The sequence below is a fragment of the Lathamus discolor genome, chromosome 5 (assembly GCF_037157495.1).
Source record: "Lathamus discolor isolate bLatDis1 chromosome 5, bLatDis1.hap1, whole genome shotgun sequence".
Classification (NCBI taxonomy): Eukaryota; Metazoa; Chordata; class Aves; order Psittaciformes; family Psittacidae; genus Lathamus; species Lathamus discolor.
Window position 1 is genome coordinate 121,023,193 of NC_088888.1, and position 18,345 is coordinate 121,041,537.

The following is an 18,345-nucleotide window of genomic DNA, read 5'->3' on the forward strand; positions in this document are numbered from 1 at the left end:
GTGCAATGGGAGAACCTGGCAGATGGCAACTTCTTTACATACCAGAAGATGTGAATGCGGTCCCTAGCTGGAGGAAAGAGGCTCTACTGACTTTAATGGAGCTGGACAGATTCACATCTGCCGGAGATCTGGTCCACTGCAACCAAACTGAGGGAAGGATGTATAAATTAAAATACCACCTCACTGAAGGGCATATAAATTCATCATCAGCACGCTCGGGCACTGCTCCCCATCCCTCATCGTGGAAATAAGGCCACATCATTTTCATTTGTGGGCAAGAGCTCTCAGTGCCTCCTGCCCTCTCCAGCCTGAAAACCCCCACTTAGAGCTGGTTACTTTTCCGCCTGGAATTGCCACACTGTGAAATCCCTGTTCCCAGCAGCCTCCGCCTTGGATGGGGGGAGTTCCCCTGCGCCCCCTCCTCTCCAAGACTCAACAGTGCAGCCTTAGAAAGGGGATTTTCCAGTATAAACAGAGCGAAGCCAAACTCTTCTCCTGGCCTCTCCGTGCCCCAGCCCATATTTGCCCCATATATAATTACCTGTGGATTTCACCTAGAAGACAGAGGATTTCACTTATAACCCCAAATAGGCAGGCTCTGACGTAATGGCAGTCTGAGGAATATAGGTCAGGGAGGTGGCCTGGCCACTGGAAATGGACTGCTGAAGCAGAATGAGCAACCTTGTTAGAGGGGAAGATAGTAATCAGCAGTGGTCCTTGGATCTAAACAGTTCACCTCCAGCACTCTTGCAGCTACAGCCCTCATCTGTTTCGCTTTCCTATTTTAAGTTCCTGACTCACATCCTAAATATTGACTTCTATTTTTCTATTAGCACTGGATTTTCAGCCTCCATATTGACTTTGACTGTACCTATGGTTGATACTAAGCCCCTCGGGTCAACAAACTTTTATAGCTGTTAGCTGCTTAAACCACATTGGGCAGGAACTGGCACTACAGAGCAGTAGCTAGAAGCAATATTATTGGGAATTATAAATTATTCCTCTGCCTGAACTTTTCCTCTTATTCACATAGCTACATTCATTTTTAAACATGTGGCAAATGAATTGCACAGGGAGGACAATTGGGACTCTGTGATTTGGGGAGCACCCGCCACCACTAGCAGGGATGGATTCTCCTCTGGGAACAGTGGAGTAATGCAGAAGTTGAAGCAGGGGTAGAACAGTGTAATCTGGGCTGCTAAAACCTGTAAGGACAGAAAACACCCAGCCAGAGGATCAGAAGCCCCAAATCCTTCTTAGTTGTACACACAGACTCTTAATCGTCTCCTTTGGCTAACGTTTTGGCAGCACACACAACTGAGCTGCTGCAACCAAACATCAGAGAGACACGGCCATCCATCATTTGTAAAACACTTCATGTATGTAAGAAACAATAACGACATTAAAAGAACATTACAGCAGTGACAAAGCCAAGCCCAAAAAGTGAGGAAACACAGCAATTAAGATTAACTTATGCCTCACAGGATAGCATTTTCTATGGACTGCCTACTGTATTTTGGACTAGGATCTTTGCTCGGGAGCAGGGACATGGAAGCCCCAGCTAGCCACAAGCCATGTCAAGTATTTTACTGACACAGGATGACCACAGCATTTAGATGTGAGAGGAACTGCGCTGTATCCCTTAAAAGATGCCCCTTTGGGCACTGCTGACCCTGGGGCTTTATACCCAGCACAGCTCCCTGCACAAAGAGCTCACAGACGCGGTTTCCTGCCATCCCCCCTCTGCCATTCCACCTTCACAGACAGCCAAAACGTGACCCGGATTTATCTTAAATTTGAAGTCCATGCCATGTTCGGTTTAATGCTTTCTAAAAAGTGGTTATCACTGAGGAAACGATTACCGGGATGATAAGCTATGAATGACTTATTCATGCAGTATTTTCAGTCCTTCATCAGCCTACTAGATCTTGTGCTAATGTTCCAGCCCTTCACATACTGATTAATTTTTCATGTGCTACCAGGCCTTTTTTCAAGCAAAGACTGCCAAACTAATGCAATCTGGCCATTTAGTAAGCTGTTTCTTTCCTTTCTTGTTTTTCTTACCCCATACCTTCAGTACAAGCCCGTGGAAGGAAGGAAGGCTCTGTCAGAGAATTTGTATGATATTCGTGATTTATTATTAATTGCTGGCACAGGAGTCCCTGCAGGTCACAGGACCCTGCCTGTGCTAGGCAACGGATTGATGCTGTGCTGGGCAATGGATTGACTAGGAAAAGGGTGTTCTTTTCCCAGGCCTTTTAGCTAGGCAGAGGTAGATTTCCCCTTCTATGTAATGGGAAGGGCAATGAAGGTGCTGGCTGATCAAGTGCATGGGGGCGCCAGCTGCTGTAGAAACTGGAGCTGAACCCAGACCTACACAGCACCACAATGCATCCCTCTTCCCCCCAACAACATGTTCCCATTCCTCCCATCTCTCAGTACGAACCCAAGGAACATGCTTTTCCCTTGCCTGAAGCCTGCAGAATTACAGTTTCCAAGGATTTGCCTCTTAATCGCAGAATTCTGGCCCACAGTTACACCATGTTCTCTCTGCCAAAGCACATATATGAGCTGTAATCAGAGAGTGGGGTTTTTCCCAGCCTCCCTCCAACTTTGCCATGAGGTGGAAGAAGCCGGGATGGGTTGCACTCGCTTTTCCCTGCTGTGCCAGGAATGACGCGTGCCTTGTCCACAAAGCTCCTGTCACAGAGAAAGCATCAGGCTCCAAGCACACAGCCCATGGCCCCACCGGAACCAATAGGCACTATTCCACCTGCAGCATGTGGCAGGATCGGGGCCATGAGATACAGACCATGCAAGGTAACACATTAAGTATTGTTTCTCAGGTAAAGGCTGAAGACACCATCTCCCCCATACAGAGGTGGTTTGGGCTTTTTAGACTGGTGACAACTAGATATAATGAGAAAGTAACATTTATTCTACTCCTAACAGGTCAGTTTCATTTGTAACCCCAAAAATGTCTTGAACGTGACCAGTGCAGCACCAGTGCTCAGAGTAAAAACCTAACTCTGCTTTGACAGAGACGACCTACACAGCTTTAGCCAAGTCTCTTGGGTATTTGATAGGTATCTGTACAAGGCGAAGGTAATCCTGCCTTCAGCAGAGGGCTCCAAGGATGACTGCACTGGGGTTTGGAAGGGACTCTGATGTGCAGCATCTGTAATGAGCCTCAGATACCTAAACCCAATCCTTCTGATGGAAACATTTATAGCCCTTTAGTTCCTAATTCCAGCTATACATTACAACATCAGCAAGATGGAGCAAGATAAGCCTGTTGTCTTAACCAGATCTCTACCAGCTGATCAGTTAGCATTTGACTGTGCTAAGCCAGCACACTGTGTGCCCCTCTATCCTGTGAATGATGCAATTATCTGATGTTTTAAAAGGGAAGACACACAAAAAGCAGTGCTTTGTGAACTACCTACTGCCACCATGGTCCCAAGTGACCCAGGCCAGCTCTGCTGTGTGCCTGCTATCAGCATCACTAGTGTACTCTGAACAGCTTGTCCTTACCCCATCACTCCACACATGGGAGACTATCCCCTTATTACCCTCACCCAGGGCCTTGACCTCAATTATTAACTGCGTTTAGCAAGAACATTATTAAACCTGACTCTCTGCTCCCAGATGAGCTATCATGTGTCTCTCTTTAACCCAGCAGGAACCTTTTTCTCACCCCATGCCCTTCTTATTACCCTTTAATGTGCCCTGGAGCCTCTGGAGCAACCCCATCCATCCCAGATAATGTAATTTCTAGAAGGAGAGTAAAAAAACCCCAGAAGAGTCCATTCCTGAAGATTTTTTCCTAACTGGCTCTCAAACATCTTTCCATTTCCTTTCTATTTTAATCGACCATCTCTAATAGCAAATTCTCTCCAGTCACAGGAAAGTGCTCAGCTGTGGATTAAAGCATGCTACAGTTTTGAGCAGGACACTAGCTCTTTATACCTGTGAAAACCAATCACAACTGTCTATTACGATTAAAAAGCAAGTAGATACTAATAACTAACTACTGATTAGCTTACATTTTAACTGTGGATTTCATGCCAAACAACAACAGGAGTGCCACTGAAACATAACATAGAAGTCAGCAAACATCTCCACTCCAGTGCTTGGCAAATGCAGCTCATGATGTGTTGATGACACCAAGGCACTGACGGGCATTGGGCAATGCTCCGTGCTCCTCTCGGGCTTTGGCACAGGAACAGCTCTGCACCAGGCTGCGGTTGGGGCATAACCCTGGCTGTAAGTTAGAGCAGTCTTAAAGCAGCTTTACTTCATACAGAGCAGTAACAGCCCGACAGAGGCTGTTCCAGCAGCTGAACCGAGGAGACCTCAGCAGCCTCTAATCCTGTTTTCTCCTTCCTCGCTCTTCTTCTGGTGGCTTTTATGCAGCGGGATCTGTCAGGGCTCATCTCATGTTGGCAATGGAATGCTTCTGTGTCACCCTCAAAACCACGAGAGTGTGGGAGACCCTGGGTTAATTGATAACCTCATCTGGTTAGAGATATCTGCAGTGTATCTGCAGCTCGTAGCAAAGCTGTAGCCTTTGCATAACCTATTCAGCAGTGACAGTGGCTGCCCAGCCAGCAATGCATCTCTCCCATCTGCTTTTCCACTACCAGACACCATACCAGAGGTCCTTGTTGCAGTGCCCCATGGCTTCACCTTATCATACCTCACGTTAACACTGTCTACCTCACTCCATCCACCCAGCCAGGCGATCTCGCATCCCTCCCAACACCTCCTTATGAGAGAGCAACTATTCTGGAGCTGCACTTCTGAAGATAACCACCACATTTCTCTATTCCCCCCACTGTCCTCTACTGCATGTTCACACAGTGCCCATCATCCCAAGGTCCTCATCTCCTGCAGAGCCCCTAGGTGCTGCTGTATTGCAAAGAATACACGCCAATGAACAGAGAGCACACAAACGTTCATCGAACCTGTCCTTTGCCTTATGGGAAGCAGCTGAAAAGCGCAGCAGCCTTCAGATAAAACACTACGACTGAATACTGGCAATCGCTTTGTGGATGAGAATGCTCCCTCCCCTCAACATATTTGTTTTCAATACCCACAAAGTAGTATAATGTCATTTAGAGAGGAAAATCCTGGCAGCCGATGCACAACCTGGCAGAGCGACAAGTACTGTAGGTGTTACGATACACACACAACATGCTTTACAAATAGAAAGCGGTTTCCAGAGTTCTTGAATACATTCTCATTTCCCCCCACCTCGGCCCAAAAAAAGCTGCAGTTATGAAAATACTGAAATATTAAACTAGAAATCTGGAGAGAGTTGGGGTTTTTTTAAAGCTCTCTTTTCAGCTCTTCCTCCTGCTCTTCTTTTTTCAGGCAGGTATGTTTTTAGCAACTTAAACAGGTTGGGTTACCCACAAGAAGCAGTAATTTTTCCACCTCGCAGATTGAGGCATTCATCCCCTCTTTAACCAGTTCTAAATTTATTCTCCAGTATTATTCAAATAGAAGTATTTGCATGTACACCCTGCATCGGATAAAACCCTTTCAGTCCTAATCCACAGGTAGAAACCACACAAAATGAAGATGATTAACAAAATGCACCTTCTCTGAATCCAAAGAGCCTTTGGGAGAAAGCCTCCTCAAAATCCATCCTGCCTCACTTGGTTATTCACATTGTTTCTTCATTTCACAGGAGAACCCTGAGCAAGAGCAAACCTAGTACCTGTACAACACACAGTGAGCTATACCTTCACCTAAATAACTTGCTGGCTAATAGCCACATGGGTAAGGCGCTATTAGCCTAATTTATAGGTGGGAGACCAAAGAGAACAAAGACCAAATGAACCACTCAAGGCCACCCAAGACACCTGTGTCACCACCAAGAACTGAATGGTTTTCTTGCACTAGTCACATGCCTCAGTCACAACCCAAGGCTGCCTTCCCAAGAAATCACATCACCTGCTTCTTGTGAACTTTCAAGGTGCAGAAAAGCTGAGTTTGAACTTCTTCAACGCTCTGTGGTCACCAGCTTCACTCTCAGGGTGCCGTGACCACACTCATTTTCAGGAACATAAACCCCTTGCAGAGCATTCAGGTGTGAGCAGTGAGTCACGCTGCTGTTTGTCAACATCCAACCTACCCATCCAAAACAAAGCATCTCTACTCTGTGGATGGGGGGTCCTTCCAAACCACACCGTCACATAACATCACAGTGGAGACACCAACCTGATCCTGCAGGGAGTATGCCTAGGACATACCATGCAGTGCTAACAGTGACATTAGCACTGTACCAGCATGCTATACTTGAATCTAGAAGGGGAGATGCTGGGGCCTTACTTTTGATCAGTGCTTATTTTTTGCATGCAACAGAGCAAGTCAGCATGGAATTCAGTAAGTCTTGCTGCTTTGGTGAGCACTAACTACACAGCGCTCATCCACACAGTGAAGATATGTCAGAAGGTTCTTCTAGGAACCTGAACGGCTGGGCAGATATCTGCTGGTGACATCCAAACCCAGTGTCCTAACAGTTTCATAGGTATTTTCATAACCCAAATGAAGGTGTTTCCAATTTGGCTCCGATGAAAATCCCCAGGACACTGTTCTCAATTCACTTTCTTGGGATGGGGAATTAGCAACTAGGTAACGGGTTCCCCTACAGGGAGAAGGGCAAGGTGGAGGATGACTGTAGTCTACTATCAGGTTCACTAGGCTGTGCTACCCCAAGTACAGGAGGACCTCAGGGAGCAGGACCTGGAAACTACTGGGGTTTCTCAGGCTTTGTGACCTGTTTATTCCTGCAGCCTACACAAGTACCATGTTCAATCCAACACATCTATTCTACAAACAGAAGCATCCTTTCCAACTGCAAACATCCAGGCTGCCGGCACGGAACATCTCCCAGACACCCTTTAATTGCTACACATGAGGCAACCATGGGCCCTTGTGCAAGTTGTGATGGGGGAGAAGCTCTCATACTGCACTGCTACTGAAGAGGGGACGACATGATGCTGAGAACAGGGCTAGCAGTGTGGTACCTGCACCAGCTGCAGATCACGACCACAAGGTCTGTCTGTAGCCTGAGGACAGTAACTGAGAGAATAAGTTGGTGCAAATGACATGAATTACCTAAATAATGCTTGCTAAAAAGTCACATCCGAGTTCTGCCATCCGTTAGTCTGCAAACAGCTCCACAGACAGCAGAGGAGTAACACTAAAATAAAGTATTACTCAGCAAAACATGGGGCTGAGTATGGTGCCTTTAGCATTTCGCACCTGTTTGCAAATAGACTCCCGTCTTTACAACTCTATTTATCAGCCTAGATCCTCACCTGGCCAGCTCCACTGAAGTGAACTCACCAATGTTAGCTCTGAAATCAAGATTTACAAGCATTTGCAGATAGCTAGTGCAGCCTGCTGTCTGTCTCCAGGTTGTTTGTTAAATCCAGTAGTATTCCTTGTGGTATTTCCACCTCCTGCTGTTGTGCAGGTGCCCCAAGTCATTGGGTTATGAATGATGAGCCCAGCTTTGCAGCACCCATCAAGCTATTTGTGAAAGGCTTTCTAATCTGGCTCTTCCCCTTGAAACTTGACCTGGGAGACATAACCCTGACCATGAGTCCAGTCTCCAGACAAGCTGAGTCCCAGCCCAACATGCGGTTAAGTCCTGAGGGACTTAAGCATGTGCTTAAGTTCTCTGCTGGATCGGTGCCTTTACAACCAGTCTGACTGCTTTGTTAGCAGTGCTGAGCACCAGGGCTGAGCTCCAACAGGAAATAGCAGCTTCCCTTTGAAGTCCTGCCACTGATGTTCACGTAGGTGGGACTTCAAAGAAGAGCCACCGCTTCCCCTCCCAGTATCGGAGGCCCCTGTGTTGGAGAAGCAGTACTGCTGGTTTTAATTGCATTAAGGGATGCTCTAGGGCGGACGATTCAGCCCTGCTCAGAAAAAGGACAACTTAAAAAGGTTCCCACCTGCTGGCAGGAGACCCAAGGAAAGGTGAACTCGCCCCCCAAAACACCCTTTAAAACAAAGGTCTGTGGAAAGAAATCACATCCCCTTCTGTTAACTGTTTTCCCTTAGTGCCACTTAAAACTGCCTTGGGTGCCTTGTGAGCATCTAGTTTACTCTGGAGCTGTATCCTGGCAATCATAAGGGCCCCTCGCCAACTGGGATGTGGACGAGGAATGGCCAACCTCAGCTCCCATAATAGTGATCCCTGGAAAAACTGACCTCAACAACAGCTAAACTGAGTCAACGTGAAGAAATAGCCCCACAGGCAACCTACATGGCTGATCGTGCTGCTGACCAGCTGTACCATCACACACAGGAGCAACTTCAAGGTCTCTGTATCATCTCTTTTCCTTGAGGGAAAACAAAACAGAGAAATCCACATCCTAAATGGTGTAAATCAACTCAACTGATATTAAAATACAGCTCCAGGTTTTCTCTTTCCAGTCTTGCAGATTGCCATTTTCCAGTTCTTCTCTAAACCTTCAACCAGAAGCAAGACCCAGTCAGATGGGAGAGGGATCACACCTCTAACACAGAAAGCCCAGAGAACCACCAAGTACTAAGTGCACTAGAGAAGCAGCCAGCATGCCCAGGGAATGAGAAATAGTGCAGGCTTTACACAGATTTGCAAAGCTCTTCCAAGTTTATATTCCTTGTTTTTCTCTTCCCTGGAATTCACTTCGTATATCCAGATTCCATGTATTTCCACATTCAAAAGGAGGCATGGATTTTGAAGGAAGATGGGTAATTTTGTGTTATTTGAGGACTGAGTACTTGGTGACCTCACTGCACAGAGTTCAGCTGAGCTTTGCTCTTCGGGTCACTGACTTGCCATAACCTGGTCATCTCACCTGGTCCCTTCACATTTGTACCTCCACACACAACACTTGCACATTGTTTGTAGAGGCAGCACTAAAGCAGTCTATGCCAATGGGAAGTAATAAGAGGAGGAATTTTATCCCAGTAAAACCAGCTAAGCAAAGATGTGCCCCAAAAGTGCAGCGAGAGCTTGATGCCAGACCCTGAGGGGCTGACAGCAGCAGCATCACTGTGGTGTGACAAGACTGGGCTTGACCACTCAAATGGTCCCAGCCTAAACCCTGATGTGTCTCCTGGTGTGAAGAATGACCAAAATGCTGAACTAAAACAACTTCTGGCTCAGGAAGAAAAAACAAGTATGGAAAGTCACTCATGTGCCTTTCAGCAGCACAACCATGTGGCTATGGGGTTGCTCAACCAACTCAACAGCAAAACAGCTTGCATGGAAATGCCTGGAAAATATCTCCTTTCTATCAACAGAAAAGAGATCTTTTCCACCAAGACATTTCTCTTCAAGTTTTGCAGCTTCTACCAAAAACTGACAATTTGCATTTTCTGCCCAAATTATGCAACTATTCCATATACAGCAGTTTTCCATGAAAGATTCTTGGGATTTAGGAGTCTGGGGGGTTTAATTGCATTTTTTTCTCTGAATATTTAATCAACATTTTCCACTAAGGGAGCAAAGGCATTCTGGCCAAGTGTAGGTCTCCTTGCAAGGATGAGAAGGGCAATGGGTAGGAGGGGTCACTGTATTTTTCCTTAAAGACACAAACACTCTCTTATAACTTAAGTCACCACTGCACTTGCGAGCCTGACAAATATAGAGGCCTTATAAAATCAATCAATAAAGAAAGAGCTTGACCACAAAGGAAGTTCTGGTCAACCCTTCACCTTGACATCATAGACAACATTTATTTTATCACAGCCTTCAAGAAATTAAAATAGAAAAACGCATCTTCTTGGAAAAGAGCAGTTATTTTCTTCCACTGCTCAGATATTTTTATAAGCCCGGTTCCACCAGCCTCCCTCATGGTGAGAATCACCTTACCCTGCAGGGCAGGCCATTTATTTAGAGGTGAGATATTATGTCCCAAGCAGGACACTAAGATGCCTCCACCCAACAAAAACTCTACTGTGTAGCTAAGCTGGATCAGCCTACATCCCAGGTCCAAGTCTGGTTGGAAGTATTACCCATACTGTCTGGATGCTGGCCTCTATAAATAAACAGCCATGAAGGTTTGGAGAAGAGGTGAAGCTTTCTCATTAATTGTGAGCAAGGAAGGAAGTTGTAGCTTACCAAAGACTGCGGGAATTCATAGCTCCCTCCTTCCTTTAATAGCACCGCTGGAGGCAGAGAGGATGGTCCAGCAAAATAGCCAAGACAACCTGTGAAATGAAATACTGCACATGAGTAAGGGTGGCAGAACTTGCCTGACAGATACCTTTCTTGCTGGCTAATCATAACCACAATTTATAGCTCTTTCCATTAAATCCCAGCAAAAGGACATAATGGCACAGACACTCATCTGAATCCCTGGCAAATATGTCTTAACCCATGTTTGTTCACAGAATTGATAGTTTTTCACACACCCCCACACACACCCCCAATATGTCTCTCTGGTTATTTATACATCTCAGCTTCAGCAAAACTTCCACTGGGAAAAGGTCCAGGAGGAAACTTCTGGTCAAAAAGCACCCAAACAAACTGCCTAAAGCAGCCAAAGGCTTCAGCATTCAGCTGGAGCACAGGAGGCATACATTGGAAGGCCTGATACAGATCAGGTTGTTGAACTTGGATCTCCTAAATCCAAGAGGGATATCTTAACCCCCAGGCAAGAGGCCATTCATGGATGCTGCTTTCCTGTAGGAGTCATTTCAGATTGTACGTAAGTCATAAAATATTTGCTGGTAACATCAAGACCAATTCTTTAAGCCCAGAGGTCAGGACACTGAACTAGAAAGAGCAGGAACATGATGCTGGGTCTCCCATACACCAAGCAAGTGACTTGGCTATCTGCTGGTTTACTGCAGTAATAAGAAAAACCCCCAAGCCCCTTTACAGACCCTGTGCCTTTCAAGCAGAATGGAAAAACCTTGAAATCTCCCAACATCTTGTGCAACAGGAGAGCCATTTCCTACCCGCTGTTACAGGGGGGTTAGATCTGTGGCGTTTATCACCTCTTGTCGCCAAAGTCAGAATCTGGCCTGCTGCCTTCCACCCTAATTCAGAATGCACTTTCATCTCTAGTATAAACACTGAGAAATATCAAAAGCCCTGTTGACAGTAGTGCTCTCATTTTCTGCTTTAAGAAGTTGCCAAAACGCACAAAATTAAGCTCTCCGAGTCACAGTGGGCTGTTTTGTCAGTTTATCCAATCGGTAACGTAATACTATCGTAACCTCTATCATTCTCCCTCTTTTCTCTTTTTTGCTTCCCCCACTCCCTTCCTTTCTTCCTTTCTTTCTTTCTCAAACAAGAATTTCCCCTGGAAGGGAACAGAGTTCCTCCAAAAATGAAATCACAGCATCGAATTTCAAACCCCCCAAATATAAATCAAATATCATCCTGCCGACACTGAGGAATATTACTTTGTGTGACGCATGATGCTGAAGCGTTGTCCTGGCCATGGTAGGTAGACTACAGATATTACAGTGCTAAAGGAGCTTCTTTGGGAATCTCCTCTGAAATCACAGTAGCCAGAATCATAGAATGGTTTGGGTTGGAAAGGACCTTAAGATCATCCAGTTCCAACCCCCCTGCCATAAGCAGGGACACCTCACACTAAACCATCTCACCCAAGGCTCTGTCCAGCCTGGCCTTGAACACTGCCAGGGATGGAGCACTCACAACTTCCTTGGGCAACCCATTCCAGTGCTTCAGCACCCTCACAGGAAAGAACTTCCTCCTTATATCCAATCTAAACTTCCCCTGTTTAAGTTTTAACCCATTACCCCTTGTCCTATCACTACAGTCGCTAATGAAGAGTCCCTCCCCAGCATCCCTATAGGCCCCCTTCAGATACTGGAAGCTGCTCTGAGGTCTCCCTGCAGCCTTCTCTTCTCCAGCCTCAACAGCCCCAAGAAGCTTGCTTCACTGTCTCTTACCTCCTACCTCAAAGAGCACATTTGAACACTGGCTCCCTGTGTTTTGCCTTTTCTTCCTTGCTCTTTTCAAAACTATCAGGAAATGCTGGGCCTCAAAAAATACAGAATTAGGTTCTTTCTTATTTCATCAACAAAAGCAAGAGCAGAAGTAACACCTTTTAATAAACAGCAATGCTGTGGAAAACTTCTAGGAAAAGAGGAGCAATGCCAAATGTTTTTCTAGCACTGGAGTTCCTAAGCAGGGCAACACATCCCCATAGCAAGGCATGCATGACATTTGCAAATGACCTTCACGTGAAATCAAAGTGTAACATACATTACCTCAGTACATAATTCATTCTTAATCTATTAATGATATGACTCATTAACATATTAGCAGCAGTAGCGGTGTTAATGGGAGTAATACCACTAATAAAGCCATTGTTAGTGCTAACAGGTTCCAACATGCTAGTTCTACATGCATATAACAAAAGGATTTGCGACCCAGCATCACAGAGGTGGTGAGACGAGAAGTTTGATAGCCCTAGCTATTCATGGGATGTGTGCTATTAACCCTTGTTATCTCCCTGAGGAATAAAGGAAGATCTAAATGTGCAATCATGAGGATTGTTCAGGTGGAAGATTCCTGATGGCATCTCTGCTGGACATGGGATGAAACCCTAAAGAATGGGTGCTGGTTTCATATTCCCTAGATGTTTCTGTTAGTACTCCATCGGGTGTGAAGGGCCCTATAGGACCCTATAGAGATTTCTGCATGAATACTCTCACCTTGGAAAGGTTTCATGAAGTCCTTTTGCAGAGCTTGGTGAGAACTCCCAGGCAGGATAACACACAGCCTATAAAAAGCTGTTGTATGTCTTGTTTTCTACCCTTGATTTCCCTGCTTGGATATCTCACCTGCAAGGACTTGAGGAATCAATCTGTTACTCTGTCTATGATTCCTGACCACAGAATGCAGATCTGATTCATCGTAAGCACAAACGCTGCTCACAAGATTTGGGGTGAAATCCAGGTTCAGGTTTCAAGTGTCCTTAAAAATCTGATGCTTTAAGAATCCAGCTTTGGGGGTCAGGCTCCTCCTTGGTTCTAGAAAAATCACTAGGAAAAGAAAGCAGGACAGTATCCCTGGCTCCATGCACAGACAAAATCTGCAAGCACAGGTCTGCCTCTGCACCCCCGTGGTCACAAGCCATTCTGTGGGACCTTGCCATGTATCCCTGAATGTGTGGGATCCAAAATCCACACCGCAATGGAAAGTAAGACTGGGCAGGCTGGGAGGCACAGCTGGGATGGAAAATAGCCACAGCAGCTTTATATAAGAACAATAAAAAGCAAGACTATAATTACCTTCCTGCTCACCCTCGCTGTGCTGCAATGAAGTCTCTGCCATTAACATCTCATCTACATACAAAGGTAGTGCATCTTTCAGTGTATGGGAATAGTGAATGTAGTGAGGCTAGTGAATGTACTACAGCTCTTGCTGGAAAGAAGAGCTGTAAGCCTCTGACTTCAGAATAGCTGCATTCATGTGAGGTCTTGGCCCACTATAACCAGTGGTAAAAACATCAATATAGAATTATAATAGAAATATTGTATCATGTTTCATTCCATAGAATCGTAGAATCATGCAACAGTTTGGGTGGGAAGAGACCATCTAGCCCAAACCCACTGCATTGAGCAGGGACATCTCCAACTAGATCAGGTTGCGTAGAACCACATCCAGCCTGGCCTTTAATGTCTCCAGGGATGGGGCTTCCATCACTTCTCTGGGCAACCTGTGCCAGTGTTTTACCACCCTCATTGTAAAGAATTTCATGTAAGCCAGGCCTATAAATGGTTTTTAGAGTAGCAGCCAGGAAAATTGCCTAATATTCCAACACTTCCCCAAGTCTTATGGTACCCAGTATTGCTTTTAACCCCCCTGTCCTTGCCACAGCACCAGCCAGCCTTGGGGTCTGCCTAAAGACACTCAAACCCAGCAACGCTGAAGGATGCAAAACCAGGGGATTGATGTAGGCTCCAAATCCAGAACTTCAGAAGAAGGAAAAGACCATAATTGTGGCCTATTCACCCTTCAAGTGGGCAGCTAAAGGACACATGTAGAGGCTGACCACGATGATGTTGCTTTGGTGCTGACCCAAGGGAGCTCACAGGCTCTGAGAGCAGTGAGAGATGAGTCTGCCTCAGCCTTGCTGGAGATGGCTTGGGCCACCTGAAGAGTTGTCAGTGTTCACCTTCACAACTGGTTTATCTGGCTCCCACCTGCTGGCTTTACAGAGCCCCCAAACTATTATTATCAAGAAAATTGTATTAACTACTATGTGCCCCGGTGAGTAAGTAGACGGGCTCACCCACTGGGAATGGGGAAACAAATTCCCAAAGGAAAATCCCTCCTCCTCCCTTTCCTCAGGCTTACCTTTAGTTTTAAAGACACAATCCAAACCAGCCCAGGTCATCCCACGCCAGCCAGAGGGTCAAGGCCCCAGGATCTTCCTTGCCTGGTTTTAGCCTCTTTCATAGCTTCATCCAGATCACTCAGATAATCGGGCAGAAACCTGCTAACTGTGTGCTTGCTAGAGCAACCCTGACACCTTGCCATAGCTGCCTGGTCCAAAGACTCCTCCTCCAAATTGAACAACCTCCTGCACACTCCACTGGAGTGAAAGACAGCAAGTTACAGGCAGGGACACCTGCTCCAAGCCCCTGTGTCCAACCTGGCCTTGAACACTGCCAGGGATGGGGCAGCCACAGCTTCTCCGGGCACCCTGTGCCAGCGCCTCAGCACCATCATAGTAAAGAATTTCTTTCTAACCTCTAATCTAAATCTCCCCTTTTCAGGTTAAAGCCATTCCCCCTTGTCCATTCCCCCTGTAAAAAGACCCTCTCCAGATTTCTTGTAGACCCCTTCAGACACTGGAAGCTGCTCTGAGGTCTCCACGCAGCTTCTCTTCTGCAGGCTGAACAGCCCACCTCTTTCAGCCTGTCTTCACTGGATAAGAACAACTTATCCTGTGCAAAGAATATATGAAAGGCCCATGTCTCAGCAGGGGCAATGAACTACTTGGATCACACAGTGACTCCAGCATCTTTTTTGTGAGATGTGAAGATGCAGAGATGTGAACTTTACCTTTGCAGCACTTCAGTGACGCCTCCGCTGCTGAATATTGCTCCTCTCTAGGGGAGGGGGACAGTTTCCTGATGTTTCTAGCCGTAGGAACATGGGATTTTATATTCAGGCTGCTTTTATGAAGGCTTTTGAGGGGACAGCTCCAACATTGAAACCACATTGCCCAGCCTGCACCACAGCCTGCTCCACGAGCCCTGACTACTCCCAAGTCTTTCCAGTGCTGATCGCTTCCCATTTGAGAGCACGGAACAGTGGGGCTCCCGAGAATCTGCTAGCATGGAAACAGAACCTGACTAACAGCTTACAAACCTTCACTCTGGGATGCTCTTTCGTCTCTCCGGGGTTCTTAATGGGTATAAAGTGTCTGAACAGCTCTTTGTGTCTGTTACTGCTACGAGAGAAACACTTTTGCTCTTGTTTTCGTCAGAAGAGAAGCTGTTGGGACGTGCTCAGCATCTTGCTCCCTTCCGATAACCCTTTCGGCATCCTTCCGTTCTGTGGTTGCTCATTTGTTACCCCTGAAATCTGATTCCTGATCTCAGCCCTCCTCTTATCAGCCCCTTTCGCTGAGGAGTTCCAAAGCAAGGGGTTCATTTTTAATCTCTGTGCTCTTTCTTTGTCCCTGAGGCCTCGTTTTGCTAGGGGAGGAGGTGAGTGATAGGACTGATGTTTGTGGGGGGAAGGGGCTGCTGTCCATTAACTCGCTGTTATCTCTCTATTCATCTGCCCTGCAAAACAAAGGTATGATTGTTGCTCCAGCTCACAGACATGCGCTGGCTTCACTCCAGCTACTGTGGGTCATAGGAGCAGAGTAGATACGGAGGTATGGCCTGAGTACAGCCCAGCATCCAGAATGTAAGGCCTCCTATATGTCTATGTAAACACATCCTTCCCACCAGCTGGTACTCAAGCCCACGATGGGCTCACCTGAAGCAAGCAGGAGGTGAGCCCATCCTGGCCACAGGCTTCCTCCACTTGGGTGTATAACCCTGCCTGTAAACCATGGGATGGCTTCTGCACCACCCCAGCATCTGGCAAACCCATTTTGGGCTGTGCTCTTACTTAAGCAATTATATAGGATATAGGGTGCTAGAACATGAGTTCCCTTATCTCTGTTTCCCACATTACACCCTTTCCTAAGGCAAACTGATGCAGCCCCATTGAAGCCTAGGCACTGATTGACACTAGCTGAAGATCTGGCCCTGATTCTGCCCTGCTTTGCCTCTGGGTAGTCATTTACACCTGTTCAGAGTGCAAAAGGCAACCATCAGCAACCGCTGGAGCTGCAAAGCAGCGAAGTCCCATCCCATTGCCTTCAGAGCCTGACGTGCCACGCACTGATCAGTGGCACGGGGCCCAGTTCCCTTTGCATCTCAGTTGGTTTTGGCGTTGCACATAGGCATCCTCTCTTCAGCTTCTAGTAAAACCCTGAGATCGCTGCCAAGTCTCATGAAAGAAGAAGTTGTGACCCAGTTCCTGGAGGGTGACTTAGTGTAAATAGCTTTCAGTGGCATGATGACACCCTCATGAGATCTAGCAGTGCACTTGTCAGCCCATGAAATAAGGAGCCAAGAACCAGTCCTGATCCAACGTTACACGGTGAATATCCTTTCCTTTCCTTGCACACGCAAAAGCCATGGTGATTTCCGCAAGAACTGCAGTTGTGCAAGCCAGACAGGGCTTGGCTGATCTTCTGAATCATCAAAACAGTGCCAGTTTGCATGGACAACATCAGCTTTTGAGCAAAGCTTGCCAATACTGAAGAAAACCCTGTATGCCTGAATTAGACCCCAGTTCACTGCTTCTTGCTGGCTTTCCTGAGTTGTCTCTATAGCCAGCTATAACCTTGTGGCCAAAGAGTCTTCCAGGGACTAGGCAGATGCGTCTCCATTCATTGCTTGCAATCCACCTGCAGGAACTGAGGCTGAACTCTGTCATTTTGCTCACCTTGGTGACACCCTGTCTAGCTTGGGACTATTTGGTGGCCTCAGAAGAGCCTGTGCAAACAAGGGTGAAGCTGGACAGTCATTAAGACACGTCCTTATGACCTCTGTTTTTGTCTTGGAGGCTTCCAGGCATGACAGGGAACCCCACTGGTTTAGCGGGAGGTGTCGCGGCCCATGGCAGGGGGCTGGAAATGGATGATCTTAAGGTCCTTTTCAACCTAAACCATTCTGTGACTCTATGACAGTCACTATTCTATTCCATCGCCACCCGAAATCCAGTGAAATTACTGGCAGGTCTCTGGAACCAATTTCAAACCAAGTGGATCCAGCATTTAGATCTAAGCACCATGTTTAGATCTGTGGGTTGCTTTGGGCTTCTACTTTCCATGGGGATTTGCATAATAAAATACAGTAATAGGCTGGGCAAGTACACTGAGTGGTGGCTGTGAGCCAAGAACTAATGAGCTCCACTGCAGACTGTTTAGCTCTGGACAAGTCATTTGACCTTCCAAAGTCACATCATCCCAATCTGTGAAATGGGGATAGTAATACTTGCCTCACAGGGGTGTTGTGAGGATTAATTAGTTGCTGCTTGTACATTGCTTTGATGATGTTAAGAACTACATGCCTGCTAAGTATTGTTATTGTATCATACCTGGGAAGATATTGCAGTCAGGGCTAAATCCTGCCCTTGGATAAAGATGTGTCTTTCCCCATGTCTTATAAAATCAGCTGCTGGGCTTGCACAAGCAGCATTTATATAACATTGGTACCAAACATCAACGTGCACCTTGTACCTTGGACATTGCCAAATCCCAAGACAGTAGCCTGCTGGGAGTCATGAGGTGTCCCATCCCGGTGCAAACAGCATTGGGCAGGAGCCCAAATACAAACTCCTTCTCTCTCTTCCCCCAAGAACTGAAATTGATGTTTCCATCGGGCATTTCAGCAGTGACCTCAGGTATAGAGCTCCCAGTGCCACACCAAGCCCATGGGCACATCAGTGCTGCCTGATGCTGAGAGGACAGCCCGTGTTGGACAGGGCATCTGGACAGCTGAGCGCACTCCAGCACACAGCAAAGCTATGATGGAATAACTGCAGGAAGACACGGATACATGCATGAGCACAGATGGAAAAGGTAAGCTCCCCTTCCCCAAACTGTAACTCTTCGGTGGGTGATTCCTCTCTCATTTGCTCCCCTGAGAGCAAAGCTCTTTCACCTCCTCAGCATTTAGGCCTAGATCATAGAATAGAATCATAGAATCTTAGGATAGTTTGGGTTGGAAAGGACCTTAAGATCATCCAGTTCCAGCCCCCCTGCATGGGCAGGG

General features: G+C 46.6%; 1 protein-coding gene across 5 annotated transcripts in view; it reads right to left on the bottom strand.

The window, feature by feature from the left end:
* The window catches only part of BMP2 (bone morphogenetic protein 2), a 214,660-nt gene that overhangs the window by 24,976 nt on the left and 171,339 nt on the right, over nucleotides 1–18,345 (bottom strand). For 4 of the 5 annotated variants that reach the window (XM_065682366.1, XM_065682370.1, XM_065682369.1 and 1 more), the window contains one exon: nucleotides 10,133–10,221. The gene's annotated coding sequence lies outside the window, so the exon portion shown is untranslated. Of the gene's footprint in view, nucleotides 1–5,604; nucleotides 5,655–10,132; nucleotides 10,222–18,345 lie in introns of those variants that run through there. The other variant, XM_065682371.1, reaches the window with a different exon arrangement.